Source organism: Rhinopithecus bieti, unplaced genomic scaffold, assembly GCF_001698545.2.
Source record: "Rhinopithecus bieti isolate Rb0 unplaced genomic scaffold, ASM169854v2 scaffold_3875, whole genome shotgun sequence".
In the NCBI taxonomy this organism is placed as follows: domain Eukaryota; kingdom Metazoa; phylum Chordata; class Mammalia; order Primates; family Cercopithecidae; genus Rhinopithecus; species Rhinopithecus bieti.
In genome coordinates, this window is record NW_016804422.1 from 381,700 (window position 1) to 404,344 (window position 22,645).

The 22,645-nt window shown below is 56.3% G+C and overlaps 1 protein-coding gene across 1 annotated transcript in view; it reads left to right on the forward strand.

Annotated features, from left to right (window-relative positions):
- The first annotated feature begins 696 nt into the window (after positions 1 to 696).
- The window catches only part of CACNA2D2 (calcium voltage-gated channel auxiliary subunit alpha2delta 2), a 154,745-nt gene continuing 132,796 nt past the window's right edge, over positions 697 to 22,645 (forward strand). The window contains exon 1 of the mRNA XM_017867945.1: positions 697 to 839. The gene's annotated coding sequence lies outside the window, so the exon portion shown is untranslated. The remainder of the gene's footprint in view (positions 840 to 22,645) is intronic.

Genomic DNA, 22,645 nt, shown 5'->3' on the forward strand with positions numbered 1-22,645 from the left:
CTACCATTAAACCTGTGACGCCAGGCCTTAAGCCTGTTGAAGGTCGAGCCCCCAGAAAGGTCACATATGCTCCTGCCTTGGGCCGCGGGGCCCGGGTCTCTTCCCAAGGGTTGGGTGGAGAGGAGCGGCAGGGTCAGAGGCGTGGGGGCGGGGTCGCACCCGAGGCCTCGGACAGCGGCTAGGGCGCAGGACGCGCAAGTCAGTAGGGCAGGCTTCGGGCTGCGCGGGGATGAGGGGCGCGCGGGCGCGGGTGGGCGCGTGGCCGCGTGCGGGGGGCGCGCGGGGCGGGCCGGCCGGGGAAGCGTGAGGGAGGCAGAGGAAGGGGAGGCGGGCGCCGGCAGTCGGGGCAGCTGCTATTGGAGGCGCAGGTCCCGGGAGCCGGGGCGCTCAGAGCGCTGGAGGCCAGCGCTGCAGGGAGATCGCAAGCGGCGCAGCCCGCAGAGGCGGCTGCCGGGCCGGGCTGGCAGCTCCGGAGGCCCGGAGCGGAGAAGGCGGCGGGCCGGAGGGGGAGAGGCCGAGGTTACGCCCCGCCCGCGCCCGGCGCCCCCACCCTCGGCCGCCGCCGCCGCCACTGCCCCCCTCCCCGGCGGCCCGCCGCATCTTGAATGGAAACATTGCGGGGTGCCGGGCTCGGCTGCGGGGCGCCTCTCGGCCCGGCCCAGCGCGGACGCGTGCCCCCCGGCCCCATGCGACCGGCTGCGGCCCCAGCCCGGCCCCGGCTCCGCGGCGCCCGGCGTCCGGGCCCCGCGCCCGCTGTGGCTGCTGCTGTCGCCGCTGCTGCTTCTACCGCTGCTCGCCGCCCCCGGCGCCTCTGCCTACAGCTTCCCCCAGCAGCACACGTAAGTGGCTTGCGCCCCGCTCTGCCCCCCGGTCCGCGCTGCTCCTTCCCTGCGCCCCGCGCCAGGGCAGAGGCGCTGAGTCCGGCTGCCCGCTGTGCCCGGGGGCGGCGGCCCCAAGCCCCAAAGGCTGGCAGCCGCGGTCCAGGCGCTCTGGCTGCGTCGCGAAACTTCCCCGCGGTGCCCCTGCTTCCCCCAAATCCCCCAAATGAGGCAAGGCAAGATCTTCAAGCCCCGGGAGGCGTAGGGAGGGGGGTCGAGCTTGTCAGCTGATTCCCCTGGCGCTGACCCGGTGAGAGGGAAACTCGGGTTGGGTGAGGGGGCGGCCAACGACCCCTGCCCGGCGGAGTTGGAGCCGCGCATCTGCCCCACGTTCCCTCCCTGGTGGGAACCCGGCGCTTTACAGCCAGAGGTGAGGGACATCTCCACACCTGCCTTCAAGGGCCTTTTCCTTTAGTGGGGATCTGTATGCCAAGGATGCGAGCACCTTCTTGCTGTGGCCAGTACCACAGAGGCAGTGTCCCCTGTTCTTGGTCCCCCCTCTACCTGAGGAGAGAGTCCCCTGGAGAGCCCAGTTGGGAGGTGAAGGCGTTGGGGTGGGCAGAGGTGAATGGTGAGAAGGACCCTTGCCTGTGCCTGCTGCTGCTGCCAACAGGATAATAGCCTATCCTGGCTCTGCCAGCTTCCGCAGGTTTTCTGGTCCTTCTGAGCCTTCTCCTCCTCCCCAAGAGCCTGCAAACTCGGGTTGCCTCCTCCGGGTGAGCTTAGCCAGATGTGTCTGGGGGAGTGGATGTTCAGTGCATGTGGCCTTTAGGACGTATCAGTTTCCTGACACTGTGCTTCAGCCCTATGTCAGTGCCCAGACACCCCTTTGGGGCACAGTGACCACCCTGCTTCTGTTATCTGTCTCTGGGTCTGAGGAGCCACCTGTCCCTGGACTTCTTCACTAGTGCCCTGGACTGAAGATTGGGGCATGAGTCGTCGGGCTGCTGGTGGCCAAGGGGAAGGGTCTGGCCTCAGGGAAAGGGAGAGGCTGGCTCTGTGTCATTTAGACCAGCTCTGCCCAAGGGTAAGAGCCCCTGGTTCTGCTACAAAACCTGCCGACTCCAGCTCGTAGGCTCTCTAAGATGAGGGAAAAACAAACTCAGGAAAAGCGCCTCTTTGGGTCTCTCTCTCTGTCTTGTCATCAGCACAGCCTGGCTGTGCTCAGGCGGGTGATCAGTTGGCAAATTACAGGTGCCGCACGGACGTGTCCTCTGTCAACTGTCTGGATTTTTCATATGTGTGTGTGGGAGGGTGCCCAGGGAGAAAATAATCGTATGGAAGTTCAGGGCTGGTGGGTGCATTTTTGTCTTTCATTTGCTGTGATGGAAATGGACTTCAATCACAGTGCTTAAAAAGAGCAAAAGCATTTTTTTTTGTTGTTCTTTCTTCCTCAAAGCCAAGCACGATCCAAACCACAATTATTTTTTTCTTAGCCGTTTCATAGCTCCTTGAGTGAAGGTTTAAGTAGATGTCTTTTTCCACCTCACCCGACCTCACTCCCTTTCCCTGAAACGTGCAATTGGTCAGATGGCTTCTGGGCCTGCACGAGTCTCTAGAAGGCTGATGTGAGACCCTGACCAGAGTAGACACCTATCCCTCTGTCCCCAGCCAGAAGATGGGGAGACGGGTGTGACAGCAGCGGCACATTTCCAGCTGGACACTCTTCTCTTGTCAATATAGTTGGAGCTAATTTGAGGGTTTGGGACATGTCTTGAAAACCATAATTAGAGAATGAGGGTGGAGGTGGGGTGGGTGCTGTGCCGCTCTGAGGGTCCAGGGGGAGGTGACTAATGGTACAACGACACAGAGGGTTTGCTGTGACAGCCAGCGCCCTTCAGCTGCCCTGGTCCCGCAGACGAGGATGCCCATTGATCCTTGGAGGGAGGAAGGGGAGGGAATCTTGAAGCTCCCCACACATGACCATGGCCAGTGGAACTGGTGCTTTTGTTGAACTGATAAGAAAGGTTTAGGCTGTCGTTGGGGCCAGAAGGTTCTGTGGGGTTGCTCAGGGATGGGTGGCCTTCCAGAACCTTCTGCTGGGTCAGTGTGACCAGGCTGGGATGACACTTTGATACAGGTGGATTTCCAAGGAGAAGAGTGGAACCCAGCTTCATGGCACTGGAGTGACAACCCCTCAGTGGGGAAGGCCCTCAATGAGAAAGTCATTTTCTTGTTAGTGTCTACCAATGCAAAGAGGCCCAGCTTCACAAGCTACTGGATTTTAAGCACGTGTGGGTTTGGGGTCCGCTAGCTGTGATTTCTGTAATGGCTCTGGCAGCATGGCTCTCTGCCCACCAGGCAAAATGGACCAAGGCTGCTGCTGGATTGAGAAGGGCAGAGGGGTTACCGCTGAAGGGAGGACAGGGCTTCAGGGGTTTTTTTGGGGGTGGAGGGAGTGGGCTCTCTCACCTTACCTGGACCTTGATTCAGAGTTTCAAACAAGGAGGAGGCTACATGTGTGCACGCATGTATGCACACGTGTGCACTTGTTTGGCTGAGTGTGGGGGGCCTGAGTCTGAGTATACCTTTCACCTGCCTCCTCCTCTTTCCAGTTATGCCCTCCCCAACATCAGGCCACTGCCGCTGGCTGAGGGGCAGCCCTCATTGCTTTGCCTCCCCTTGTGTCTTTCCCTCCCTCCTCCCCGTCCCCCTTCTTCGGGTCTTTCATCAAGCTGTACCTATCCTTCCCTGCCTGCCTCTTTTGTCCTCTCTGCTGGGCCTCTGTGCCCTGTTCTCCGGGGCCCCTGGGTTTCTCTGTCCCCTGCTCTGTGGAGTCCCGGCTGAGTGCTGGGTGGAGCACCGGGCTGAGCTGGCCCACCTGACTGTACCCTCTTAGCCCAGCTCTGCTCCAGCGATGGTGTTGGCCAGCGTCTCCCTGCCTCTGAGGGTGGGCAGAAGCAGTGAGGGGCCTGAGGGGTTTGAACCACCAGCAGATTAATGACAACCAGAGTACGTGCTCCTCTCCTGAGTGGACACATGGGGAGCAGTGCCTACAACAGGGCATGCGTCAGTCTAGCTATGGTTAATGGTGGGTGACGTGTGTCTGTCTGGGCCTTCCAGCCCCTGTCTCCACCTCCCTGTGGCTCTCCCTGTTGGAGGGAGGCAGCATCACACATCTGGGTCCCCCATCTTCCCAACAACCTGCCGCAGCTTTTGCAGTAGGGAGGGGTGAGGCTTCGCAGCCACTGCTGCCATCACCGAGATGCAGAGCTGCCAGGTGCTCACAGCCCTCTGGTGTGGAGGACTTTGGGGGGACCCTTGGCTGCTGTTCACCTGGACTCCATCTTTATCAGGCACCTCCTTTTGGTCAACTGTGCCAGGCTAACCCCTGAGAAAGGAGGAAGCTCATTTTAGGATGAATCCCCTCACAGTCTGCAGGTGAATCTCACTCCAGATTCTTTGTCACACTCATGTCCCCATGGAGAGACTGACTCCAGAGTGAAGCTGGCCTCTCAGTGGACTTCTGCAGAGAGTATCCCCTTCTCCTTCTGCCTGTGTGCAGGTGGGCACTGCCAGCTTCTGGCACCTCGGATGTGTATGGGTGAACACTGCCAGCTCCTGGGAGGATGTAGTTTGGGGACATGCTGGGTGTCAGGTGTAGACTTTGCAGGCTCCATTGGGATGACCTTGCCTTAGTTTCCACAATTGAAATGATAGAATCTGCTTAAGAGGCTGGTGGTGAGAATTAACAAGAGAGGATGCCGCCTCTAGTGGGCAGGGAGGGCTCCGTCAGGTGCTATGGCTGCCACTGTTAACATTAGCATTAAGCCCAGATGCTGCAGCCATGCGGTAGCCAGTCTCACTGTGAGACTCGCCAGTCTCCAGGGCTCCCACAGGCTGGGTGGCCACCTGTCTCTCTGCTTTGCTCATGCTGCCCTGCCATGACTGTGCTCTTTTCTCAGGTTTAGATCCCCTCCTTCAAGGTCTCACAGCTGCACCTTCCAGAGGCCTTCCCATCCCAGCTCTGGGCTGTGCCACTCTATCAGGCTGTGCCCACCCGCATCAGATTCTACCTCCTTGAGGAAGACACTGGGCCACCTCCCTCTCTCACCCCCTGCAACACAGCTTGACTGTGGTGGGGGACATCACCAGGCTAATGGTGATCTCCCTTACTGAGCCCAAGCCAGTCCCCTCAACCACATTAGTGCCTTGATCTCAGAGCCCGTGGTCATGTCCATCCTCCAAATGGGGAGACTGACCTCAGAAAAATGAAGGGACCTGCTTAAAGCCCACAGCCATGAGAGGCAGGGCTGGGAAAGGATGGATCTGTCAGACACTTGGCTGCCCAGCCAGAGGGCTGGGGACATCTGGGCAGTGGGCCCAGGAAGTGGAGGGGGGCTTGAAACCTGAATCTTTGGGAAGAAAATGAAGAGGCCTAGGATGTGGGAGCTGGGCCTGGGGCTTCCAGCTGTGACTTTGCCCCATCTGTTTCTCTTTCCTCCTCTGGGTCTCAGGCAACCCTGAGGGGCCTTCCTTGGCATGAAGCTGCCCTGCCAGCCCCAGTGCTTATAGCCCCAGTGCTGACCTCCATCTACCTCCCACGTATACACAGGCTATCATGGAGCACCCCCAGCCCAGAGCTTTCCTTCCCCGAGCTTTGAGTTATGGGCCAGGCCTGCTCTGTGTGGAGAGGTGGAGGACAGGAGGGGCTTCATCTTGAGATGAGATGCCGTTTCCCTCTCCGGATTCCAGTCTGATTCTGGAGAGAAAGGTCATGGAGGTGGGGGTGGGGCTGGGGGTTGTTCGTGGAAACCTGAGGCTGGCTTCTCTAGTCCCTTGGCAGTTTTGCCAGGTCTGAGGGGACTTCACAGGGCTAGGAACTTATAGATGCTTGGGGGGCCTCATGCCATCTGGACGGGTGGGACTTAGGGGGTTTGGGAACCAGTGTTCAAGGGCTCGTTGCTAGGAAACTCTCCAAGGGGCAGTGGAGGTTTGGGAGTCAAGGCAGGTGGGCCTGAGCCCTGTTTGGCAGGGTGATGCTGCCTGTAGGATAGGAGTGGTCTTTCCCTCTCTGCCCCCTTCCAGCCACCTACCCCACTCCCATGCAGAGATTTGCCTCCAGACTTGGTGCCTTGTGTCTTTGAGTGACTGGGTGCGGGCCTCAGGCCTGGGGAGGACATGCCGAGGGTGAGGGGCTTTCCCGTTGCTGGCTACAGCCCTCCAGCCAACTGGGAAGATTCTCTTCATGTCAGGTTTTTTTTTCTTCTGGTGCCTACTGTCTAAACAAGAAGCTACAGAATCAATATTCGTATTCCCTGAGGGAAGTGTGTGTGTGGTTTTTGCTTTTTTTCCCTTCCCTTCTTCTCTTGTCCTGTGTAACCTGAAGAGCCTCCAGAGCTGCCTGTGGCTAAGGGCAGAAGGAGGGGGCAGTGCAGGTGACCACAGAGATTGAGATGGCTGTGCTGGCTTGCAGGGTCCCCACAGGGGTCTCTTGGTGCCTCCCTAAAGGAGTCAAGGTTCTGTCATTCAAGTCTACATACGGTCAGGACCTAAGGGGCAGACTCAGCCAAGCCCTGCCCTGCCCTGCCACCGTAAGACTCAGGCTGTTGGCTTGGTGTCCTTGGTCCTGGTCCCGCTCCTCTCACCTGGGCCCCCACAGTGCTTTTCCTTCTGGATCTGGTCTGGCCCTGCTGGGTCCCCAGCCACCACTGTTACCCGTGACTGAGCCTGGTGAGGGGAGAGCCTCACAAACTAGGAGACTGTCTAGCTGGGATTAGGTGGGGGAGAATCTTCACAAACGAGTTCCAAAAGCCCCCATCTTAGGTCAGGGGGCCCCTGTCAAGGGCAAGTCCAGCCTGATCTTCTCAGTTGGGTAGCTTGCTTTGTGACCTTGGATAAAACCCCTCCTCCCCCTGGGCCTCAGTTTCCTCTGTTCCAGGATCCTTCCAACTCTGACATTCCAATGCCCTAAGAAGACAGATCTGGGGTCTTCCTGCTCCTCTCCACGCCCTGTTTTAGCTGTGGCCGCTGGGCCTTATCTCTTCCAGTGCGAGGGTGCCTGGACCTCCCATCCTCCTTTGGCCATACCTTGGGTGTCTCGTGGCTGCTTTTCAAATTGACCCACTTTGAGCTCTGATCAGCCTAATTGTTTAGCAGAGAGGGAGGGGCACTGCTGATCAGTATCCATCTCTCCCACCTGGGAAATGATCTTCATTAAAGAAAGGGGAAGGGGTGGGTGAAAAGGGTGAGAAGTGACTCCCTCTGCCTGTCTTTTCCCCACCCCTCTTAGACCCTGGGGCTCTTTCTTCCCCTTTGATGCCTGCCTTCCCTGCTGGCTAGTTCTGTCTGAACAAGCCCCCTCTTCCTGTGCACTGAGACTCTGCCACTTCTCTCAACAGCTGTGTGACCTTGGGAACTTCCACAGCCTCTCTGGGTCTTGGAGCCTTATCTGTAAAACATGGCTGTACTGCCACATAGGGTTGGGGTGTGACAGACCGTGAGGGATGGGCCTGGCCCTAGGGAGTCTGTGATAAGGGCATGTGGATCCTGACTGGATCTAGGGGGATTTGCAGTCCAGCTGGGCCTGCACTCCAAGTGCTAGCCACTGTCCCCTTATCCATAGCACCCAGCTCCCATCCAGGCCCTACAGGCACTTGAGACCCACTTGTGGTTTGTGAGTCTTTCCTCTTGTGCTTGGCCCTTGCCTTTGCCTGTGTGCACCTGTCAGCTTGTATGTGGGTGTGTCTACACCTGTGTGTTCTTGTGTGTGCATGTGTCAGATGTGTTCATGTCTAAGCATGCTTGTGTGTATACCCACTTGTATGCGTGTTTGTACTCACACGTGGATGTGTGTGTGTAAGTGTGTGTGCATGGGCATTCTCGTGTAGGCAGTAGTAGGCATGTGTGTGTGTGTGCATATGAATTCAAATGTGGGCATGTGCTTGGGAGCCTATGTAGTGCAGGCACACATGTTGTTTATCTCTGTGGCCAGAATGGGCTCCTGGTGCCCACCTTCACCACCCGCCTTTGAGGTTAATGCCAGGGCTCAGCTGGGCAAACACTGGCAGTAGGAAATAAAGCATCCTGATTGTTAGGAACAGTGTTTTGCAAACTTTTATGTTAGAAACAGCCTGAGTTAAGGCTGAGCTGGAAAGTTTGATCTTCTACCAACTGGCGTGATGACAGTCTGCAAAGGAAACAGAGGCTGCGTCCTTGTAATTCAAATTTTTGCAAATTGAATGGTATTTGGATTCACTGGAGGACTTGGGACTCAGAGGAGCTCCTTGAGTCCTTTGTGAAGTGAAGCATCTTTGCAAACAGCCGTTCCCGTGTGGAAAATCTGGAGGGTGGGTGTGGAGCCCGGGCTCAGGCAGAGTGGGAAGCTCTTGCTGTGTGACCTTGGGCTGGCATGTTTCCCTTTCAGAGTGGGTGCTTCTCATTTGCACACTGAAGGGCAGGAGACTGGCAGCCCTTGAGTATCTGCTGTGGGTTTGGGTCCTCCCTGCTGCAAGACACTGTGGGCACGATTTGGGCTGTAAAAACTTTGGCTTGATGATCCCTTGATGATCTGGAGGGATGATCCCTCCAGATGTTCTCTATCTGGAGCATCTCCAGCGAAGACATTTCCTTCAAGGATGGATTTTTGTCTACTGAGTCTTCATAAATAAGGCTGTCCAGGTGCCCTGTGATGGGCCCTGGCCCCAGTAGCTCTGTGGACCCAGTTCTTGTGGGTTCTGATGTCTGAGAGAACCGTAAGTTTTGCTTTCCTGGCATTTTCAGGACTCACCTGTGTGTTGTCAGTGCTGTGATTTGTCCAGGGCCCTTGGCATTTTGGGAAGTGGCTGTGAGGGTCTCAGGAGCCTACAGGCCAGGAGGAGTTCCTATGGGGGCAGGGAGCCTGGGTGCAACTGTCTCCTTAGGCATTATGGGCTTTGCATGCTTCCCTAACTTGGAAAGGACATGCCACAGCCACAGAAATCCCTGAGGTCGTGATGCCACCATCATATACACAGGGAAACTGAGGCCCAAGATGGGGGAAGGGAACCTTCAAGCCCCACATATCTGCAGCTGCACATACTCTGTGGGCAGAGCCCAGCCCCCATCTCTAATGATCAGTACAGACTGTGGGGAGGGTGACTCCCTGTGCAGCCTTCCTTGCACTGATGTACAGCTGTTTCTCTTAAATAAAAATATCCGGCCGGGTGCAGTGGCTGACGCCTGTAATCCCAACACTTTGGGAGGCCGAGGTGGGAGGATCACTTGAACCCACGAGTTGAAGATCAGACTGGGCAACATGGTGAAACCCCATCTCTACAAAAAAAATACAAAAATTAGCCAGGTGAGGTCATGCACACCCATGGTCTCAGCTATTTAGGAGGCTGAGGTGGGAGGATTGCTTGAGCCCGGGAGGTTGAGGCTATATGGAGCTGTGATGGTACCATTGGACTCCAGCCTGGACACAGAGTGAGAGCCTTTCATTTATAAATAAATAAATAAATAATAAATGAAATCTATGGCATGAGATCGGGGGGCAAGTTGAGGTCTGCTTTGGCAAACTCAAAGGGCAAGATGTCTATGTGGTGTGAGGCCCCAACTCCTGGGGTTTCTATGGGGCAAACTCTGATGTCCCTGTGCTGTTTCAGAGACACAAAAGCCTTCTGGGTCCCCTTGGGAAGGATAACTTTGTCACCAGGCAGTGTGGGCTTGGAGGGGCTGGCGTATTCCTGAGACGGTAGAGGCCCGTGCTCTGCCTTGAGTTTCCAGCCTGATGTGGCATTTCAGTCTTGATCACTTCCTTCCGCAGCCCACGTTCTCCTCCTGCTGGCCCCTCCTAAAACGCTGCATTTGAAGCCTTAAAGGTCAGGCCTGGTGCTAAACAAGCAACTAAACAGCCCACCCCGCCCTGCCCCACTTCAGTTATGAGAAAAGAGAATGAGCTGGCAGAGCAGGCTTCTGGGCTAAGGGCCCTTGCAAATGGGCATTTCTCCTTTCTCCCTGTGAACTGAGTCCGTGGTGGGTGTGTTAGGGCCCTGGGAATCTTTGTGTCTCTCCTTGGACCCCCCCACCCCCATCCCAAGGCTTGCTGGAGTGTCTCCCTTTCGGGCTAGCTGGGACCTTGTACCCCAGAAGCCTGCCGTGGGCAGAGCCCCACTTCCCTAGCTGGCCCCTGAGGCCTTGCCTGGACTGGCTCCAGCCTCTGGCCCTGGGACTATCTGGGACACTTCAAGGTCCTGGGAAGAGCTTTGGCTTCCTACCTCTGGCTTTTGTGAACCGTGTCTCTCTCCAGGCTGCCGGCTCTGCCCAGGGCCCCTGGGCAGGAGCCTTCCTTACCAACACCCTCCTCAGGCTCCCTGCCCTTTGTGGGTCCTTCCTCCAGCCCCGTGCCCCTCCTCCAGCTCTGTGCCGGGTCATGGGGCCCTTGAGGAGTAGGCATTGAGCTGACTGCCACCCCCTCAAGATCTGAGTCTGAGGAGCGCATTTGGCTGCCAACAAGAGGCTGCTTCTGTGCTTATCATGGAACCTTAGTGTAGTGGGTTTTCATCATGGTGGGCCCTTTATCCCCTGACAGGGAGCCAACAGGTGTGTGATGTGGCTGTGTGTGATGGCAAAGACCAAGTGGTCACCTGTGCTCAGCCTGATGGCCTCATTTTTGGTGTAGCTGTCTGTCCTTGGTCAACTTCCTGTATGGCAACAAGATGGCTGCCACAGCTCCAGGCATCATGTGCAGACCCAGGCACTAGGCATGTCTCCTCTGGGTTTCTCTTAAGAGGGGAGGAAACCTTGCCCAGAAGCCCCCAGCCGACTTCCTGTCACACTCATTGCCTGGCACTGGGTCACATGTCCACTCTGAACCAATCACTGGCAATCTAAATAGTACACTGTGATTGGTTCAGGCTAATCAGGATTTACCCTTGAGCTGAGGATGGGGTCACCTTGGGCTGGAGGTGGAGATTCTGCAGAAGGCAGGGAGTGATGGAGGATGGGGAAGCAGTGTTTGCTGCCGGATCAGAGGAGAGGCTTGAGGGTGGGATTTGGGGCCAAGGAAGAGGTAGGAGGTGAGGGGACGGGTGACCATGCCAAGGAAATGTTTGTAAAGGAAGTAGTTGTTTTAACCATATCAATCACTACAAGCTGGGCCCCGGGTGGTATGTTTTATACTTGTTAGGTCAGTCCATTTTTATCCCACTTTCACAGATGAGAAAAATTGAGGCTTAGCCAGGCTAAATGATAAAATCACGCAGATGGCAAGTGGCGGGGGCAGGATTCCTCCTAGTGCTGGGGTTCAAATGCTCAGCCCTGTCCCATACATCCCTCCTGCATCTCACCTCCTCCAGGCAACCCCTGGCCACAGGACCTTCAGAGTATCCCTACACTCCCATGGTGTTCTGCCATGCTTCTCCCTGTGTAGGGGCTGCCCTACTGGCCAGGCTGACATCCTTGGAGGGTTTATTTCTCACCGGGCCTCTGGTGTCCCTAGGTTCCTTGCAGCCACCTCAGGACCAGAAGTAGGAGATTTTTGGCTCCCAATCCGCTTCCCAGTAGAATAGTCCCACCCTTACTTGTGTTATAGATGTGGGTCAGTGGGAACTGTGGGACCAGTTGGTCCAGTTTAACTCCCATGTGGTACAGATGGGAAAACTGAGGCCTGGAGAGGGACACGTCCATGGGCCTCTCAGCACTTGAGGCATAGCCTAGACCCAAACCTGGGGTTTGGGGGAGCAGCCACTGCCCTCAAGTTGCTGTACTGTGCCGTGGTCAGGCAGGGCCTAGGCAGACTGTTTAGGACAACAGCGAGTTGCAGGTTCAGATGATGTCTGAAGATAGTGCTGGCATGAGTGGGCCAAGAGGATGGCCAGAGGGGCATGTCCTGCTGCTGTGAAACAGCGCAGCTGACCTGGCCTTAGAAGGCCACAGCCACGGAAATGACGCATAGACATGGCCATGGGAAGGCCCAGACGTGACCGGGTGCTGCCTGTGAGACTTCATTCTCATCTTGTGGGGAGGGTGGCTTCAGGGTGGGGTGTACTTGCCTATAGTGGGGATATACTTTTGCCTACATACTGCAGAGGACTGGGTGTCATTGGACAGCACCCAGTGGTGAATATGATGAGATCCATGCTCAACGTGGCCGGGAGCCTAGCCCTTCCCATTACTCTCTGGCTGTGTTCTCTGCACCAGTCCTGGGTCCAGGTTGGGCAGTGTCCAGGAGCCGGTCAGCCAAGGGCACAGGTCTTGGGGTAAACCCTGGGCTCTGTCCTGCTTCTGGATTGGGTGCTCCTCTGGCCAGTGTTCCCAACCTGTCACATGAGGAAAGAGGGATCTCTGGGGCTGTCCAAGGGTCAGAGAAAGGAAGAAGCTGGCCTCTACTGGCCACGGCTGTGAGTCTGCTGACTGATAATCCTCCTCTGATCCGGGTCTCGTTCTGGGGTTTTCTCCCAGTCGCATGCTGGAACTGGTGGTACTGTCACCGGTGCTCACAGAGTAGGCAGGCAGGGTAGTCTGAAATCACTTTCAATTCTCCTACCTCTCCATCCTTCACCCTCCTTTCTTCCTCCCCACTCCATGCCTGCCTCACCCCCTGGGCTGTGCCTAGTGGTACCTGGGCAGAGCAACTTGAGGGGAGGGAGGCAGCATGTTTAATTGTTTAAGCCACACCTTAGCTGGCGCAGGCCCCAGAAACCCTAGGGGCTTGTACAGCAGGGTCTGTGGGCCTCCCCTTGGCCCTTCCTCTTCCAGTCTCCTCCTAACCCACCTTAGCCTCACTGTGGTACTCTGGGGCAAGCTTCCTGCCCTCCTCCTCTGAGCCTCAGTGTCCTCACTGTTCTCAGCACCCTCCATAGAAAGGGATCCTTCTGCAGCTGACAGTGGTGCTCCCCCTGTCACCTCATCTGTATAACTGTCATTTCTGTCCTGCCCTGTAACCGGTGCTTGTGGAGACCTCAGCAGGGAGGCTGCTTCTGATGGGCATGGGGGGTGGGCATAGAGCGGGATCTCTGTCCTCAGAACTGAGTGCCCAACAGAACGGAAGCCATCTCCTTCCATGGGGGCTTAACAAGCACCTACTATGCACTCAGCATGGAGGAAGCTGGGAAGAGGTTGGATGGGCTGCCAAGGACCCTGCCAACCCCAAGCAGGACCCACTTGTTGTCCCACTGACCTCTACCTGTCCTTTGGTGCTTAACTTGAAGTTACTGTCCCCTGAAACCTTCCCTGACTTCCTTGTCTGGGTCAGAGGCCGCCTAGCCTGCTTCAAGCCCCTCTCCTCCCCATTCTTGTCCTGAAATAGACCTTGCTGCCTGGCTGCTCGGGGGCTGTGTGCCTGGGAGGGGTGGGGGCACTGGCCAGTTGCCCTTGGCTGGAGCTCCAAGCTAACATACACCAAGTACTCAATAAATGTGTGCTGAGCAGGGAGCCCATGGTCTGTGCAGGTGTCCACAGAGTCAAGCTGGTCATGACTGTGGAAAATGGAGCAACCTTTTACACAACGACCTGGGACAGAGCCTGGCTTTGCTGGGGCCAGAGGGCCTGGGCCACTCCCACATGTCTTCCTGTGGCTTTTGCAAGGAGTTTTCCCAGCCCAGGGGCTGCCTCCAAGGGGTGCCCTGGATAGGGAGGTGAAGGGGGTGTCCAGAGACCCACTAAGCTGTGTTATTTAATGGGGTGGGGGCAGGGCCCAGGCATTAGCATGTTTTCTAGAACCCCTCTTCCAGCTAAGTTGAGCCAAGGTACACAACTGTGGCCTTAGGGGATAGGAAGGTAAACACAGGATCCCCACCCTCTGCCCAGCAAGGGGGCACTGAGGTTCCCAGGGATGGGGGATGGTGTGTATTGGTTCTGAGCAATGTCCTGACCGTGGTATCTGTGGGAGCCAGCTGAACCCAAATGCCTGTACATGCAGCCAGTTGCCACAATCGGCGGCTTGTCCCAAGGAGATCACCTGGCTTCCCAGCCGGCTGCCCCGCTCCTTCCAAACCGCTCCTCTGCATAGACATGTGCCCATGCCCCATCTGCCCTGCCACCCGCTCCACAGCCTGCCCATCTTTCAGGACCTGCTTCCTGACCATCCCTTCCCCACCTGAATCCACTCCCACACCTTACCTGTGTGTTGCCCTGAGCGGGCTCCGGGGTCTCCAAGGGCCAACTAGGTCCCTGCTCTTGGGACACCCAGTCCATAGGGGAGATAAACAGTTAGGAAGACATGGGAGTGAGGCCAAATAAATAACACCATGCATGGTTGGTGCTCCAAGCAGCATCCAAGGGGCCATGAGACACCCTGCTGTAGGCCCCCAGGGTCCCTTGCCATTCCCACGGCCCTGGGCCTCCCCAGTCAGGGTGTGGAGGTCCTGGGGAGATCACCTGGACCCACCTTTCTCCATGGATAAGCCATTGATTGGGGGACAAAGCAAGGGGCAGGGGTCAAGTAAGGGAGAGGCTTGCCTTGCGTATAGATCCGGCCCCAGCCCCAGTTTTGGAGGCTCCCAGCAGCCCCACCCTGTCTTTCTGATGCTCTTCCCTGGGCAGTGCCTCCTAGCACCCACCACGCCTTGGGCTGCCCAGACCTCATGATTATGGCCCTGCCTGTCTGGTGCCCCACAGCCCCAACTCCCTGGCACAGAGCAGCTGGGGGAGGGGGTTGTGGGGAACAATCCCAAAGGCCATTAACCCTAGCCATTTACTCAGTTCTTGAGCCAGTGCTGGGGAAGTATATTTCACAGGTGATTTCCAGACTGGTGGCATATGGAGGAGGCCATTACTCTAAAAAGAAGAAGGATGGGGACTTCATGGGGCCATCTAGAGGGCCCTGGAACTGTGGGCCCTGATGCGTATGCCTGCTGTGTGGTAGAAAGCCTGGTTCTGGGGATTATAAAGGGAACCCCATATGTGACCTTATTTGTGCCTCAGTTACCTCATCTTTAAAATGGGATCACATTTCCTATGTTTCATAGTTGTAAGGATGGAACAGCCAGTCATTCAGCCAGCATTTTTTGAGCACCTTCTGCCTGTCAGGTGCTGTTCTCAGGAGATGATATTCTAGTGACAATATCCATGTCAAAAAACACCAGGAAAATGGCGAATGCTTTGCACTTGTTGGCACTTCTTGCTAGGGGGGTGGTAGAGGGGCTGCAGCAGGAGGGAGCTCCCATGGAGCTGAGGGAAGAGGTGTCGGCGGGGTGGGGTGGGTAATAACAAAATCCCCGGCCTCTAATGTTTGTTGTGCTGAGCCTCACCCTGGGGTCAAGATTGCAAGATACAAAGTATAGCGCAGTGTCAGGATGCCGGGGCCAGGAGGCTCTGCACCCGGGCCCAGTTGTGATGGGTACTGGTTCGTTTCTGTGGAGTGAATGAAGGAAATCGGTTCCTGAGAGACTGAGCTCCCACTCAAAGAGGCCCAGCTTCCCTGGGCGCAGCCATCTCACTGCCCTTCCGTCCAGTGTGTAGAGGTGCTCCCATGTACCAGGGTAGGAATTCTGCAGACCTCGGTGTGGGAGCAGCCTGCCTTGGTGCCCACGGTCAGTCTGTGGGTGCTCATAGGGCATCACTGTGTGTGGAGCCAACTGTTGGGCCTTACATATGCTGTGCCCTCCGTTTGGATTGCCTTCCTGCTCTGTGGTGCCACCTTCACCTGGCCAACCCCTCGGCCAGGTCAGGCCCCTTCCCATGCATCCCACGCATCCTGTCCCCAAGGCTTGCTGGACTCTTCTTCTCATCAGGCCGCAATCCGGATCAGATATCAGCTTCCTCTGCTTGGATTCCAAGTTCCCAAGGGCAGGCCTGCATCTGCCCTGCTTGCTGCCAAATCCCAGGTGCCCATAGTGGGTACATAGTTACCATTGGAATGAATGCGTGAGTGAGTGAGTGAGTGACTGACTGGGTGGGGAGTAAGCGAGCTAGTTGGGAATTTACAGAAAGTTGGAAGCACCTGCAAAGTATTTTGCCAGTAATGAGGCCTGCTGGTTCAGCCGCCTGCCTCCCCTTAAGCCAATCCTGAGGCTCACCAGGCAGGGTGGCTCCTCTCAGACTGGGGAGGCCAGAAAGGTGGGGTAGCTGGGGCTACACTAGAAGCCCCTTCCTCGTGCAGCTGTGGATCCCTCACAGCCTGCAGAGGGGATTTGCATTGCTAAAGAATTCACCACAGAGAGTAACGGGTTCATGGTGTGTCAAGGCAGGTTGAGCACTCACATTCCATTTACATGCAGCTTGGCACACTCTGAGGGTCCAGGCACTAACAAGAAGCAGATCCCAGAGGAAGCGGGCATTCTTCCCATACCTGGCTCAGGCTCCCTGGTGGGGGCATTGGAGGGAACTGGAGCTCTGCCCTGCTGCGACAACGTTCCTACAGCAGGGTAGCCCTGACGGGGTATAAGGAAGGACTTCCCCATTGCACTCAGCTTTGACTTGCTTGTGGAGGCAGTGAGTTCCTGAGGTAGCCGCCTTCTCAAAGTTGGAAAAAGCTGTATATGAGGGGCGGCCCTTACCTGCAACCTACTTCCTGTTTGGCTATTGGAGTCCACCTTAAGGTTAAGGAGGCCTGACAGCCTAGGGGACAGGGCCATGGCTGAGATGACTGGGTTCAGATTCTGGTTCAGCAGTGTGGTCCCAGGCAAGTTGCACCATCTCCAGAGGCCTCAGAGTGCTTATCCGTGAAGTGGGCATGAACTGGCCTGCGCCTGGCTGAGGTACCATCGCTGCAGTGGAAATCACACGGAGCGCCCAGTGCACAGGCGCTCCACGTCAGCATTGCCTTTCCCTGGTGCTTGGCTGCCTGCTGAAGTGGGGGCCCCTTTCACAGCCCTGTCTTCCAACCTCTCTCCTACTGCAGAGTGAGATGGTCAGGGCAGGCCAGTCTGGTAGGGGGAAGATGTTCCGGTAAATTTATCCCTAGGTGTTTCCAGAACTTTTTGGCCAGGCTCCAAGCTAAGCTCTGTAGGAAGCTTGATGATGGGACTAGACTGCAGCCCCAGCCTAAGATGAGGCTTGGTAAAGTGTGGTGAGAACTGTGGCTTTGAGAAGAGGGTGGGGGAAACCTAGGAAGGCTTCCTGGCAGAGGTGTCTTGGCCAGGTAGAGGAAGGACAAGGCCAGAGAACAAAGCTGGCCTTGATGGGTTGAATTCTGTCTTTGCTTGGCCTCTCCTCTGTACGTGGATGTCCTTGGGGGGCCCGTAAGCTTCCACAGAGGATTCTGCTCTGAGGGGGAACAGAGGACCTTGAGGGGGTCTCTGTCTTCCTCAAGGCAGGAGGCCATGTTGAGGACTCACACAGAGGACAGCTATTTGTGGCTTAGCGAGGATTTGACTCATGCTGGGGGGTGGGGAGGATGTGCAGGAGGGGAGATGGGGGTGTGTGAATCACCAAATCAGACCAGAATGGTTGGTGACACATGGACAGGGTCTGTCCTGCCACCTCTAGTCCAGCTTCATCTCCTGATGTGGGGCAGGAACAGAAGGCTGTAGCTCCTGGGTTCCTCCCTGACCCACTTGGTGACCTCCACAGGTGTCCCAACCCTACTGTGCTCTCTGAGATGAGGCCTGGGCATGGCTTCCCCATTTCAGCACTGACTGGGCATACAGGGACTGCAGCAATGTTCACCTCCTGAGAGCCGATCATTCTGAGCCTCAGCTTACCCATTTGTGAAATGGGCCTGGGCAGGACTTATGTTCCCATCGTGCCTGACTACCTGGGGAATGTGCTGGGGAGAGTAGGTGTTGCAGACCCCAAAATGCCCATAGTCTGTGTCAGTGGCCAGAGTGGGTGGTTCCAGGCCTGGAGAACCCTGGATCCCCTTCTGGATTCCTATCCCTGTGCCCCTGGCCTAGACCCTTTGCCTTGCCCCTGGGAGGCCCAGGCTGGTTTGTTAGTGCCTTTTGCTTACTGCTATATCCCAGCTCTAGACTTCTGAGAAATTCACAAACAGTGAAAACTGGTGCTGGCACCTTGGCGACCCCTGAGCCTCAGTTACCAGGGCAGTTGCTGGTTTTACCCTGGGCCTCAGGAAAGGGTTCTCCCCCTACCCTTGCATAGTGAGCTGTAAGTCACTGTTATCATGTGTGGTTGCCTGTCTCCGTATCCTAGGAGTTTCTCAGAGTGCAAAACACAGGAATAAACTGAGTGCTGGGTGGTGGGAGCTGCTGAGGTCCCTATGGGCCCTGAATCCAGATACTTGAGAACAGCCTCAACGTTTGTAATGATTATTTACTCAATATGGAGTCATGTTTTACAGTGCTACCTTCTAAATTACATTTATATTTATAACTACCTTACCAGTTACATATTAGGGCTCCACATAGGTTTTTGTTGGAAAAATAAAAGGTGAATGATCTTGCTGCTGGAGCAGTTTGAAAACCACTAGGGTGGCTCAGTTTTGTCAGTCCACAGATGGGAAACCAAGCCACAGACAGGGGAGCAGGTGAGCCTGCGCAGAGCCCATGAACTCTGGTCCTGGGAACCAGAACCCAAGTGTGCAGGAGAGAGCTCCATGGGTTGGGGGTGGGGGAGGGTGCAGGTGCTGGATGGCTGGTGTTTAGGGACAGGGTGGCAGAGATAGAGTGGAGGATAGCCCAGGTCTGGGTCACTCTTCCTCAACACTTTCTTCTTGCTTCCTGGAAGAAGTGGCTGCGCCAGCGCCAGGGCCTTCAGGGAGAGCCATGAATTATGCACGGAAGCCACAGGCCTGGGCAGGCCCTTCATAAACGAGCCTTAATAATTCATATGGAAAGGAGCCAGCGGAAGGGAGGGCCTCCTGGGCCAGCCCTGGGGCAGCCACCACACTGCCAACCTCTCCGCAGGCTCCCCCTGCCCACCCCGCCTGCCTACTCAGTGGCCGGCCACATGCAAGCTGGACAGGAGGGCTAGGAGGTCAGCAGGACTCTGGGGAGGTATATTCACTCAGCAAATGGCCTGTTCTTCCAGGCTGGAGAGCAGGAACCTCCTGGCTCAGGGCTCACAGCCCAAGGCAGAGGCTAACAGTAAGCAAGAGGGAGGATGTCTGATGAAATACTAGCCGAAAGAATCACCCCAGGAGGGGACATGGAGATCAGTTGCTGCTGGTGGGGTGCAATTTCAAATGGAGGGGCAAGGAGGTCTTCACGGAGCAGGTGACGTATGTGTGGAGACCGGAAGGAAGTGAGAGGCCCTTGGACTTCTGAGGAGAGACTGTTTCAGGCAGAGGGAACAGCACGTGCCGAAGCCTGTGCAGGGACTGTAGGGGCGTGTTCAGGCCACACCAAGGGGTGAGGTCAGGGAGGCTACTGGGGGTGTGGCCACTGGGTGGACTTGGGCTTTCCCCTAGTGCAACGGAGTTGACAGAGGAGGGACATGACAGCAGGGCACTCCAGCCATGCGTAGAGGGGAACAGACTGGGGAGGCAGGTGCCAGACAGAAGGTGGAGGCTGGTGAGTGAGCTGGCAGCTGCAGAGGTGCAGGAACCCTCATGAGTGCCCGGCCAGGGAGGCAGTCGGCAGTGGGTGGATTCGGGCACATTGCGAAGGTAGAACCTGTAGCACTTGCTGATAGATTGGATGTGGGTGTGAGAGAAAGTGGGTTCTAGGTCACCCCAAGTCTTTGATCTGAACCAAGGGAGCTGCCATCAGCAGAGGCAGGGAGTGGGGAGAAGAGGTGGAGACAGTCCCAAGGGACTGTCAGGATCTCGTTTTGGACACTTACAGTTCGAGAGGCCCCTTAGCCACACCCGCAGCTGGGCATTGAAGACTGATGTTCTGAGTTGAGGTATGTGCAGCCTGACGGGTGCTTGTGACCTCTGTGACCTGGAGCACATCACTCAATTGCTTTGTGCCTTAGTTTCCCTCTGAAGATTGCGGATAGTGATCTGGCTGCTGTACAGGTGAATTAAGGCAGTGCAGTGAGATCCCTGGCCTGTCACCACTGGCTCAGGCCTCAGGCAGGGAGGGCTCCCATCAGATCCCTTGAGATATGGATCCCTAAATGGTCCATGGAGGCCTCAGGCTACCCCTCCTTGGTTAGAGAGGTAAACTGAGACCCGCAGAAGCCAAGAAGCAGAGCCAAGTGGGCCGCCTGGGGTCTCCCATTCCTGGGTAGTGCTGCTACCTGGCTCCAGGCTGTGCTGCTTCCCTCCACTCCCCGCAACCCGGCAGCCTGCTATGAGTAAATATTGGGCTGGACCTGGTGCCCTAATTAATGCCGGATGATGGCTTACCGTTAGTCTGAGGGGAAGGCACAGACTGCTGCCTCCCAGCAGAGCACCAATTAGAAGGAAAAGCTCTTTCTCGGTAAAGAAAGGGAAGGGATAGCCTTGTAATTAATAACCTCATGAAGGACTAGGAATTATCTGGGCAGGGACCCAAGGCACGCGTGGTCAAGGGAGATGGCTTTGGACCCATTCATGCTTTGGCAACACCTGCCCCTCCCCAGATCCTCAGGATCTCCAAGGTCCCTGTGCTAACTGGGCTGCCTTGGCTCCTATGTGCATGGGATGAGTGGGTGAGATGGGGATGGTGCTCCTGGAGGCATCATGCTGCTCATTCCAGGGTCTCTTCAGCTGAATCAGAAATAGACTGAAGATGGGCCAGCCCCCTTTGAGTTCTGTGCCTCGGTTTGCCAGCTTGTGAAGTGGTGGGTGGCTAGCTGGGGAGCCTTACTCTACCATGAATCAGCTGAGCAAGCATGGTTCCCTGTCACTCTGGCCTCAGTGTCCCCTCCGTGGTCTTTGTAGTGTGAGGCCAGTGATGATTTGCTCCCACATCTGAAGGCACTGTAATCTCGTGGCCCAGGTGGCCTCTGGGGAGTGAGTGACCTCGGCTAGACTGTTGCCATCTGCCAGCCCTGTCATCTTTGGAAGGCCTTGCCCTGGGCTTTGAGCCCCCAAAGCTGCCAAAACCTGAGAGTCTTCTCTCTTGCCTGGACAAGCAGGAAGGAAGGTCTGGTCACAGGAGGCCCTGCCCTTCCCCAGGGCTCCTTGGACAAGGCACCCCACCAGGTCTCTGCTGCCTTGGGTCTCTAGGGGCAGTGCAGTGGGGGCTGCAGCCCACCTGGAGGCCACAGTCTAAGGAGGAGGCACAACCATCCCACACTTAGGGAGCTGCAGGCTTGAGGAGGGAGGCTGGACTGTGGTGAGAGCAGTCCTGCCTTCTGGATGGGCCTGTGTGCCATGAGTGTGTGGGGCAGCCATCACTGCTAGCATCCCACATGTGGGGCTGCGGTTTCCACTTACCTCCTCTTTGGGTCCTTGGAGGTGAAAGGAATGGTGAACTTTATCTCCATTTTCCAAATGTGGAAATGGAAACCTAACAGGAAAGGTCTAGTTCAAGGTCTTGCAAAAGCCAGGGCTGGATCTAGGCACTCAGTACACTCAGGCACTAGGTACAGAGGGACATCCACCGGAGTGGTCAGAGAGGACTCCCCAGGGAAGGTGGCCCAGGAGATGCCGCCATCCTGGAGTGCAGCCTTGAGCTTTCTGCTGTTTGCAGCAGTGCGAGGGCCTAGGGGAGGGACCAGTCTTGTTCCAAGCCCTGCTTCAGCGCTTTCGGAGCTTGGAGTGACTGCTGGAGGAAGCAGTCTTCTCCAGGCTGGGATGGGGGAGTGGCCTGCTTGCCTTCCCACCCTTTCCGCTTCAGAAGACTGCAAAGGTGCTGAGGTGGGAGGTAGCAGGCCAGTGGAAATAACCAGAATAATTAAATAGCACTTTATATTTTATAGTTTTATTTTATTTTATTTTTTGAGACAGTCTCGCTCTGTCACCCACGCTAGAGTACGGTGGCATGGCCTCGGCTCACTGCAGCCTTGACCTCCCGGGCTCAGCGATCTTCTAACCTCAGCCTCCCGGGTAGCTGGGACTACAGGTGTATGATACCACACCCAGATAATTTTTGTATTTTTTGTAGAGATGGGGTTTCACCATGTTGCCCAGCCTGGTCTCAAATTCCTGGGCTCAAGCAAAATGCCTGCCTCGGCCTCCCAAAGTGCTGGGGTTACAGGGGTGAGCCACCAAATAAAGCCAGCCTGCACTTTATTTTAAATTGTTGCCTTCCCCAGAGCTGGGAGAATAATTGGCCAGCCTATCATGAGAGAAGCAAGAGACCTGGGACCCCACCATTGCCAAGTTTGCTTCACCGGCACTTGGCAGCAGTGGCCTTCGCTGTCCCTGCTCTCTCATACTCCTCACCTGCCCCAGCCTCATCCTGTCCTGTCATCCAGCCCTCCTGCTTCCCCTGCTGCCCACCCCTAGTATCCACCCCTCACTCCCTCACCCAGCGCAGTGGCTGAACTGCCAAGCTGAAGGGAAGGGTGCAAACTGATTATAGGTGCCCAGTGGAACAGGGTTTATCCAGACAGGCCATCTGGGAGAGGCAGCAGGGCTTTGAAGACAAAAAATACCTCCATGTGAGTGGTGAGAAGGCCCACAGAGGCAGCGCTCGGGCGTTCAGAGCCCCTGGCTCCCTGCTAGGCCTTGGCTCTTCCCGGGCCTGCCCCTGTCTGCTCTTGAACAGAGCCCCTCCCCCATCCTTTCTGGCCCCTCTGCTGGGTCCAGCTGCCCACACCCACCCGTGCCCTCTGAGGGTGAACCTGCTGTGTCACCTGTCTCTGGTTTTTTGATTTGTTTAATTATAGATGAGTTTTCTGCATAATTTATTCCAAAAGCCTGGATTATACTGTACAATTAAATCACATTCTGATCAACAACTTCACATATAAAATTAACAACTAGCAACAGTTTAATCTGTGCTGCTGCATCTGCACACGGACTCTTCTCCCTTTTCCCCATCGCCTCCTCCCCTTCCTCCCCTTCCTCCTCTTTCTCCCCTTCCTCCCCATCCTCCCCTTCCTCTCCTTCCTCCCCTTCCTCCCCTTCC